This window comes from Scatophagus argus, chromosome 4 (genome assembly GCF_020382885.2).
Source record: "Scatophagus argus isolate fScaArg1 chromosome 4, fScaArg1.pri, whole genome shotgun sequence".
Lineage (NCBI taxonomy): Eukaryota > Metazoa > Chordata > Actinopteri > Scatophagidae > Scatophagus > Scatophagus argus.
In genome coordinates, this window is record NC_058496.1 from 25,994,777 (window position 1) to 26,004,669 (window position 9,893).

Consider the following 9,893-nt stretch of genomic DNA (forward strand, 5'->3'; position numbering starts at 1 on the left):
CAGGACTCAACTTGATCCTTTTCACATCAGCAGGGCCTCTTCTTCATCATGTGTAGTACATGTCCTCACAGTGCCTGGGATGTAAAGCCTTTGTCCCATGGTTACATGCCACTGTGAAGCTATAACATTCATGTTCAACAAGTAATTGGATTAACGTAAGAAGAGCGGGGATTGGATTATCTAGTGATAACTGTGCAAATCTGTTGGGCTTAATTCAAGTAAATCTCATTTAATATTAATTATTAGTGACGTGTCTGTCATGATGAGTCGTCTCGCTGAGCTGACTCCTTTAACTAAACAATGGGAGCTGGCTCACATCTGGGAGCTTATTTCTTTTTTGTTTTGTTTTTTTCTTTCTTTCTTTAATTTATAACCTATAACATATTTGTTAAATACAATTCAGGAAGAAAAAAATCTCTCTTTGTTACATATATATTTTATATATATTTTTTGTATGTTGCACCAGTTGGCAACATACAAAGCATACATCAGTATTAATAAAAATATTCAAAACTCCTAATAGTTTATACTTTTACAACATTTAATCTTTGTATATGAGCGCGCATACCAACCATATCCCAAAACACTGCTAAATTTGGCTGAGATCAAGAGCCAGAAGTGGCAGTGAATGAAGAACCACTTGGGGTGGTGGCTGTTACTGCTGAGTTGATACAAATAATCTGGCTCTCTAAAAGAACCCACAATTCCCATTTCTATTAATTTGTAATTTTGTTTTATTTGGGGTTATGTTTAGCTAAATACAATGGCACATATTTGATGAAGGTCTTCCAGTTTTCATTACACTTATTTTAAGGTATGAGGTTTCAAGACCAACAGATTATTTCAAATTTTAGTCTTTTGGCCTGCATGACAGTACGGTACATGTGTGCTTCAGATGGTTTATGTCCCATTCAATACAAGAGAAACCTATAGTCTGAGGAAGATCATTAGAGCTAACACCCTACTCTGATGATGAAAATAATATGAACCCATACCACACATCATACATGTGCAGCAGTGATTCCAGAAATGCACATGCACTTCATTTAAAATGTTCATTGTTAAGAAACAAGAATAAGGCCCCTATAAAAAACAACCTATAGGCCTTGGTCTAAAGTGCATGGCACACATGCAGTGAGAGCATGTCCAGCTCCCTAGTGCTAGTTAAACAAAGTATATTCCATCCATCCGTCCATTTTCTGTACCGCTTATCCGTCAGGGTCGCGGGGGAGCTGGAGCCTATCCCAGCTGACTACGGGCGAGAGGCGGGGTTCACCCTGGACTGGTCGCCAGTCAATACAAAGTATATTCTGGGTGCAAAATAAGATGCAAGGTCCAAAGTAACATGTGTCTACATAGGTAATCACACAACACACATGCACTGTGTGTTACATACTAATGACACACGGATTGACTCTGACATCCAGTTCCACATTGTAGAAATGTTTCCATGTGCACAAATGTTGTGGGACATTTATTTACCTGGACTGGACGTGTAGAAGAACACAGAACATTAATAAATATTAGATCCTGAGCGATCCTGTCTGCATGTCTGGAGATTTTAATAATGATTGGCTGTTAAGTTAGGCTGCTGTACCTCAGCCACACCGTGTCTCTCTTAATGGGCAACATACTTATTTCTGCTGAGGGAGAAACGCAAGTAATTTGGTGGAAGTGTTCATTGGGCATGCTTAATCACAAATGTGGAGAAATCGTGAAGATTCTCTTATCATGCCATATCTAGTCCATTGAGCACATGGGACTACTATCATATCAAAAATGGTAGGAAATACCTTAGAATAAACAATAACAATGTAGAGATTTTATTATTATTTTCAGTACACACATGCACGCTATAAAAATAAAAGTTGCTATGATTACTCATATAACAGGAGGAAGCATTCACTTTAGGAGTCATTCTGCATTAATTTCGATGGATTTCAGTGTATTTTTGGAAACTGTCTGTTTGCTTCTATTAAACCTTGGGTCTTACATGTGCAAATATACAGATCATACAAATACATATGGTAATACCACATCTCACACTCACATACATGCATGTACACACACCTGTATAAACTAACAGGGTCTTTGAGAAACCTTACCTGTGCATCACTTATCAATGCGTCATACACATATCAATAGCCAATCTCAAAATAAGTTCAAGTCTCATTCAAAAATCTCACCATTTTCAAAAGTTGTTGTCTCCAGGAGTAACTTTGACACAAAAAGATTAGAAAATTGGATAAGATATAGAAGTTATCTTTTCAGTTAGTTAGTTCAGTTAATAAAATCAGTGAGCCACACATAGCAAGAGCTGATTCAAATCAGAATCAGAAATACTTTATTAGTTACAGTTGCTCCAACCAAGATTAGAAGTCTAAAAGCCCAGGAGTAATAATGAAAATAGGAATAAGAGTATTTCCAGAATATAAAAATAAATATAAAGTTTGTGTACAGGTATATACAGGTATTGTACAGGTATATACAGGATACAGTAGCACAGGGAAAACTGCAGAAGGCATGACTGAGGACCAGTCTGTTGACTCAGAGTGTCTGACACTCCAGGAGAGGAGTTATAAAGTCTGATGGCCACATCTTCCATGACTTCCTGTGGCATTCTGTGGAGCATCGTGGTGAAATCTGTCTGTCACTGAAGGAAATCCTGTTCCTGACAGGTCATTGTGGAGTGGGTGGGAGACACTGTCCAAGATGGCATGTAATTTAGACAGCATCCTCCTTTCTGATTTCCACCCCCACGACATCACTGGTTTTCTGAATCAATTTATTGAGTCTCTTGGCATCCATTAGGCTCAACCTGCTGCCCCAGCACACGACAGCAAACAGGATAGCACGGGCCACCACAGACTCATAACACATCCTCAGCATGGTCCGGCAGATGCCAAACGACCTCGGCCTCCTCGGGAAATAGAAGCAGCTCTGGCCCTTTCTGTAGACAGCGTCAGAGTTCTCAGTCCCCCACACGGAAAGAAAATATACGAACATGTATGTTTTATCTATGCCACATATATTTCCCAACATATATGCACATATTCGAAATTGCCCCCCTATATTTATGTCTTTCAACTATATGTACATATATATCCATATATGTACATATATGCTATACATATATATGTAAATATATGACAACACACAATCTTAGGTTGCATAAAATATTCTGAAGTCCACTTACTGTAATGAACTCATTTTGTTAGGCCATGATGTAGCAAAATTCCAGCAAAAAAGAGGAGAAACTTTTCTGAATGTAAACTCTGGCCAGTTGCATGGAGACACCAGGATCAGTCGAGGTCGTTGGCTTTGCTTCCATGTTGGAAATGAGAAAAATCTCAGCCCATCGTTTGTTTTTACCAACGCGATCATGTGAATGATTGTGGCAGTTAACGACACAGCATGTTTGCACCATGTTTTAACTCGTTTAAACAAAACAGCAGAACACAAGAGCAGAGTCACGCATGCAGCCGGAGTAAACACACTTTTCAGTTGCCCGCAAAGCCCACAATGCATTACGTCGCTACATCACGTATACGCACATATATGACTCTAAATATGGCATACTTGCAACATATATTCTGCATATATTTGGATATATGTTCACATAATTCCTTTCCGTGTGGGGCAGTCCAGTTTATTGTTTATGTACCCTCCCAGGTATTTGTATTCCTCTACAGTGCCTATATTTAACCCAAATGCCTATATTTAACACAAAACATGCTAATGATAATGACTAACTTATCACTAAATTCTCTGGGGATCATGAATGTAGCAAAATATACCAAATTTTGTGCCTATTTAATTTTAGTCTTCTTAATGCTCTCCTCTGCAGCTAGTGTCTGTATTGCCCAAAGATCATTTGAAGTGAGGTAGCATCACTCTAACTTTGTGTGTATTTTTTTGTTGATTTATTTTTTTTACTTGTACAAATTCAAATCTAAATTAAGATTCGATTTGATAAAATACTACTGAACTCCAACAGGAACATACCAAGTATACGTATGTCACCATACCAGTACAGCTGAAAATTTGCTCTTGTCCTTAAACTTAATTGGTATTCTTATCTAAAATGGCATTAAATTTGATGAGGGGTGAAAAGTGCTTTACATAGTATTCGAAAAACAGTAAAGAAAGAAAGATGGCGGCGCGTTCCCGGACTATGGTGTTGTTTTTGTTACGTTTGCATTTTTGTTTTTCGTGCTTCTCAGCACACGTCAACAACAAACATTTGTGTAAAAATGAAAGGAAGTTGTCTTGTCATGTCTTGTGTTATACATACTTAAATGTAGATTTGGAATAACACCACTCCAAGGCTCTTACAATTTCGTTGTATCCCTTGTACAATGTCAATAAAGGCTTCTGATTCTGAAAAGTTTGGGACTTGGAACTTAATTAGGCACTTCTTGGTCTTGACTCAGGACTTCGCTCAGGACTTCATACCCAAACTTATTAAAGCTCTGCTAGAATAATTCTGATGGTTGAAACACAAAACAAGAAATGATATGATGATTAACAAGGATTTCTGATTTTCTGCCAGTCACTGATGCTCTTTGCTTGACATATGCTTTTGATCAAGTTGATGAAAAATCACAGGCTTTCAAAAAAAACCCAAACTGTAAAGCACCATAGCATGACACATTTTTCACATGGATCTTATAGAGGTTAGCACACTGTAAGGTTTGAATTTTAAGCACGCCTCAATAACACATTGCAAACACATTGGTGCTCACAATGAAGTATGTGAAAACGGATACGGGGCTTGTGACAGTTCAAGTGTTATGTTGAACAGGATGAAGAGAACTTCAACGTGACTTTAATTAAGACCCTTTGGGCTATTTCCTGTAACAGTCTCTTTAGAGAAAGACTTGGCTGAACAGGATGTAAGGGCAGAGCAAGACAGTGAACATGCAGCACCATTCTTTTGAAAGCTGCATGGAAACTTCTGCTTGGTCAACCTTCTGTCAGTCCCCTAAGCTTTATGGAATCTCATGTGTAAAATAAAGCCAGAGGGTCTAATACTCATTCAATAACAATCCAATTATGAAGTACTTTCTCTGAGCTTGTCTATGGGAGCTGGCACACACTCAACAATGTCTCATGTTCTTCTCACAGGGGACTTTCCTGAGGTTTAGGCTAATGACCAAGGAGCACACCAAAGAAGGCCTTTGTACCAATTACAATGGAGGCCTTTGGAAATTATGCAGAGTGGTTGTGTTAGGACCTCACATCACATTTTGTAGCAGAGGCGCAGACAAAGATGCCACAAAACACCCACTGATTTTGGCACGTGATAGAGACAAAACACAGCAAAATTCAACAAAGGTTAATCATGAAGGTGAAACAGTCTCCCAAATACACTTATAAATCATCTTGATGAAGCGCTAAACTCTTGTTCATTTTAATCTGAAAACAATAGAGTCTTTCAGGTGAGCTGTTGAGATAACAGGTAGTCATGGCAAATATAAGGTGGAGCATAAAACACCAAATGGAATGTACATATGTCTTTCCAAAATAGATAAAAGATGATGTGTTAATGTTTTGGCATGGAAGAGAATCCCATCTGTTCACTATGGAGACAGGAAAATCAATCTGTCAACAGACAGGAGCGACTGAGCTGTGCGTGGATGAATACCAGTGCTCTATGGTGCTTTTATCTTAAGTCATGAAGATGAAATGAATAGATAGATGAATGGAAAGGCAAAATGAGCATGAAGCAATCCTTTGCTAGACTTTTATACAGTGCAATCCATTCAAACCAGGCTGCTTCACAGTGTGAACTACAGTCAATGCACTTCCAGAGTCTGGCTCACCCTGCTGCCCATAGGAGGAGTGAACAATGTAGCTACCAACATTCTGACTGCTGTCTGTCATGTTTTGACATTTTCTATGTCATTCTTTTCTTGGTATCCTTATGCTCATCATTATTTTTCATCTAAATCCTTTTGTACCCCCTTTCGTGAATCTGATGGCAATTTAACATGTTGTTACCAGAACAAGAACACAAGTTATGACAGTACTCTCACTACTACAGAGCACTTTAGACATGGCATAAGTCACAATTGTGCCTTCACATTAAAGTCAAGGCTGGCTTCTGTTCATGGTTCAAGGACCATGGAGAGAAATAAAATGCTTGTCTTGTTCCCCTGATTAAGATCACTATGATACATTTCTATATAATTAGGTCAATGATGCCCTATGCTCATAGAAAACAGAGCACGCAAATAAATCATGACACACTAATGTATGAATGAGATTATTTTCCATTGTGAGATAAATGTTGTGTAAGATTAGGCAGCACGTGTAAGTATAAGGAAAAAGAGGTTCAAACTCTTTTACAAGCACAACAATAATACAGCTAGCCATTCATTTTCATGTGCCTTTTTCATTTTCATCATATCCATCATCATATCATATACTCGTTCTTGCTTTTGGGAATATTAGTCCAGTCATGAGGTTGATTTGGAGCTTTCAACCACATTTCACATTGTTCACAGTAAAAAAAAATATGTATTTGAAAGACCCAGAAGGTTGAGGTTATTTTGTCATTGTGCATTGTTTGTGTTATCTGTAAGAGTTATGTATTCATAAATGTCTCACCGTATGGATAAATAATTTTCTTTATTATGATAAAAAAAAAGTGTGTTTATTGTTAGGATCATGTATAGTGCTTCTCCCTGTGCTCCCCTCCTCCCATCCCTCTCACCTACCTGTCCCTGTGTGTTTTTGTTGTTTGTCTTACTTGAACCAATCCAGAGGGGAGCTGGGCGAGGCTGAACCACCTGCCTGTGATCCTTCTTCCTGCACACCTGTTCTGCATCATAACCAAGCAACTCCACCCTCTCCCGTGGCCTCTCTCTCCTTCCACCTTTGCCAGATTGTACCGTCAATTTTGTAGTATACATGGCAGGCCTGCTCCCTGCTCTTTGTCTTGCTTGTTTTGTGGTTCTTGAATTAACTTTTGTCTCCTGTGTTCAGGTTCATTTCCTTGCCTCTGCCTGCCATGCCCAGTTTTTGCTGCGGTTTGTTCCCTGTGTTTCCCGCCTGAAGATTAACTTGTTCTTTGGGTTCTCTGGATTTGTACTTACCTGTTTTGTGAGCATGTGCACTCACTTGCGGTCCGGATTGTGCTTTGGATTTTGTGTGCATTTAATATCCCACTATCCGCTCTGTTATTACTGTTTTGTTTTTTTTTGTGTCCCAGCAATAACCCATCGTCCACAGAGCAAAGATTCAAATTTCATTGTACATACCCCAACTTAACCTCCAGTTCACTAAAAGCCTTTATCATTCTAAATATTGTCAGTATGAGTGTATCGGTCCTAAACACGCATACATTGTGCTCAGAGTGGATAAAGTGGTTTCCATTAGTACACAGAAATCATGTCATCTGGCTCCATTTGGACTTCTTTCTCCATATGAACTGAAGCAATGGTGATGACTGTTTTACAAGGCAAGTCCAGAGAAACAGAAACATTGGGTTTGCCAGAGAGAAATCCCCATGAAAAAAAAAAAAATTACAATTACAATTACTTCCAGACCACATTTATGCAGCCAATGCTTTCTTCCTTTTAGAGAAACAAAAGAGCAGATATATAAAAGCTCCCTCTGTATATTTTTTGTGGGTTTGCATGAGAGTCGGGGGAGTACTGGGAGGTGTCAGGATGGGAAACATGATGGTGGGAGTTGTGGAGGGGGCAGGGGTGTCCTGCTATTGTTTTTAGGCAGACAATTATGTACAGCTGGGCTAAGAGACCCACCATCTGCGAGTAGGCCTAATGCAATCCACACAGCCACGCAGTCCTAACAGCTGCCCTTGGTTGGTACTAATGGAGCTACAGCACCAGAGCGACTTCAGCTTCGGTGAGCCCTGCCATCCGTCACACTGCCCCACCCAACACCAGACGCCAGCTCCAATGAGGCCAAATATCAACACCAGTATGCAGCTGTTGGAGGAGGGTGAAGGAGTGCTGAGTTGCTCCCTCATTGGAAACAGGATTGGTTTGTTGTAAATGTCAAAAACTTCACAGCTGTTGAAAAACTGACTCTGGTGCCTCACAAACAAGGCACAACAATTAAATCTGTGCTTCACTGGGCCCGATTTCAGGTTCAAGTCATTCCACAGGAACAACTCAGAGCTAAGATCATCAGCCTAATGCAAAACCACAAACAACATCAATTCACAGAGGAGGAGATTTTACGAGTCAGCTGTCATGTTCACAGCTACGAGACGCAAGCTGTCAAGCGCAGTTTAGAGCAAAACTAGTCTATAATAGCACATGCTGTATATTAGGTTAACTCAGCAGCCCATTATTTGCCAGTTATCAGATTTTGATTGTTTCTGTGGTTTTTTTACTATGTGTTTAATATGTTTTTAACCAGGAAATAATACACTTTGAGTCACAGCTGAGCTGACAACGGTGCTCTGCCGCCAGTGAGAAGCTCCACTGCTGAGAACAACCGACTCGTTCATGGACAAGGGTGGTCCAGTAAGTTCACATGTTTAATCAGAAACAACTTTGACAAATTACCTTACAGGCTTACAGTGAATGTTACGACTATGAAGTAATGAGTTCAGTCACATCTTACTAATGCTCTTTAGCTTTTTGCTTGTATATCAAACAGAAAGAAGTTTCATTTTTTTGTATTCCAGATATCACACTTGCAAACAGGTACAGTATACGGATGAATGGCCATTTTACTTTGTTTATTTTCTGATAAATAAATAAAGAGTTTTTTTTTATTTATCCTATTTGTACTTTTACATTTATTTTTGGGGTTCATGGATGTTTGTGTTTGCAAGCTTGTATACAGCCATGTCATATGTCACTTAGTGGTAGCAGCAGTTAAAATACAACCTTTAAAAATACATCAACATCCTGGTATTTTATCTGCTGGCTTACAAAATGCCTTTGAGGTGTGCCGTCTGCCCCTACTAATTCCCACCCCGATGTTCACTCCAACCCCAGAGGTGAAGACTTCAGAATTTAGTTAGTAAGTAAACTTAAGTAGCTCCTTATCCTTCAAATTTATGCATCTAAGGTAGCTTTAGAAGAAGTAATGCTACACTGATGATGATCATGGTGGTAATACAAACGTTACTGCAATCCTGACTACTACCTTCAAACCTTTGACTGTATGACCTGTGATGGTTGTAATGCATTTGTCAAGCTTTTTAATGCTACATGCTGAAGGATTTAATGCCTTTTAATGTGTACCTTAAAGTCTTATGATTCTATAGAAATGAAGAAAACCAGTGCTGAACTTTCAACACCACTTTAGGGGAACTGTTTCCTATGAGTTTTGCATTTATTTATAACAGTGCAGAAAGTGAATATCATATTGCAAAGGCTTTGATCAAAGCTTTTGTAGATGGTTCTGTGAAATCCCAGACATACTTGACATTCAGCACAAAGCCAGTCTCTTCCCTGGCCTTGAGGAATGCTGGCTGGGTGACAACAGCCTGAATCTAGGCTAATAAAGAATGTGACCATTGTAGTGACAGTCAGATCTGCCTTTTCTGTCCAGATGCACCACTGCATGCACCACAGACAGCTGTTGTCTGAAAGGCTAAGGGCTATGACACACATTTCTATTGCACTCACACACGAACACAGGCTTTATTCTTTGGACAATACTAGTTCTGGAAATCTGGGCAGCATTTGAATCATTAAGATACATAGATGACAATAAATCTTGGAAGGTGAAAGAGTCTTGTCTGAAAGTGTTTTGGCACTTAGCTGGTGTTCTGACTGCACCCATGACCTTACCTGGACAAATATCTCACGAAAGTAACTTCTAATTTCACACACTGTATCAACTAGGTGCTCTTTCATTGTTTTCTGCTGTGTTCTGTTATGAGTGTTGACTGGATGATCCAG